This window comes from Myotis brandtii, unplaced genomic scaffold, assembly GCF_000412655.1.
Source record: "Myotis brandtii unplaced genomic scaffold, ASM41265v1 scaffold357, whole genome shotgun sequence".
In the NCBI taxonomy this organism is placed as follows: Eukaryota; Metazoa; Chordata; class Mammalia; order Chiroptera; family Vespertilionidae; genus Myotis; species Myotis brandtii.
This window is the reverse complement of record NW_005363729.1, coordinates 693,582-694,279: the sequence shown is the minus strand read 5'-3', so window position 1 is coordinate 694,279 and position 698 is coordinate 693,582. Positions and strand designations below refer to the sequence as shown.

The 698-nt window shown below is 67.0% G+C and overlaps 1 protein-coding gene across 1 annotated transcript in view; it reads right to left on the bottom strand.

The window, feature by feature from the left end:
- SARDH (sarcosine dehydrogenase) overlaps positions 1-698 on the bottom strand; it is a 40,049-nt gene that overhangs the window by 33,469 nt on the left and 5,882 nt on the right. The gene's annotated exons all lie outside the window — the stretch shown is intronic.

Sequence of the window (698 nt, the reverse complement as noted above, 5' to 3'; positions counted from 1 at the left end):
GCTGCACCCTCCCCCGGGCCCGGCCCCGAGAACCAGGCAGCACCGGCCCTTATCGCCAACCACAGGCCGCCGAGAGGCCGGCGAGGAAATGACAGGGTCCAGGCTGAGCTTTAGGACCGGCCTCCTGGGCCTCAGGCAGCTCGGAGAGACACCAAAGGCTCCATTTACAGAGAGCCTGCTGGGTGCGTGTGCCATGTGCCGGGTGTCGTATGCTGTGTGCCGGGTGCCGGGTGCTGTGTGCTCGGTGCCCTGTGCTGGGTGCCATGTGCCCGGTGCCGTATGCTGTGTGCTGGGTGCCGGGTGCTGTGTGCCGGGTGCCGGGTGCTGTGTGCTCGGTGCCGTGTGCTGGGTGCCATGTGCTGGGTGCCATGTGCTGGGTGCTATGTGCTGTGTGCTCGGTGCCGGGTGCTGGGTGCTGTGTGCCGGGTGCCGTGTGCCATGTGCCAGGTGCTATGTGCTGTGTGCTGGGTGCCATGTGCTGGGTGCTGTGTGCTGGGTGCCATGTGCTGGGTGCTGTGTGCTGAGGCCTGGGCTGAGCCGTCCCAGGGGGAAGGGTGGCCTGTGAGGCTGGATTACTTTACCCAATGCCCCTCACCCACACCGCAGAACGAGTCTGGGAATGGAGGCCGGGTGAGGCTGAGACAGTGAGGGCCGAGGCTGCCCAGCTGATGGAGGGCAGTGGGGGGGTGGGGCACAGG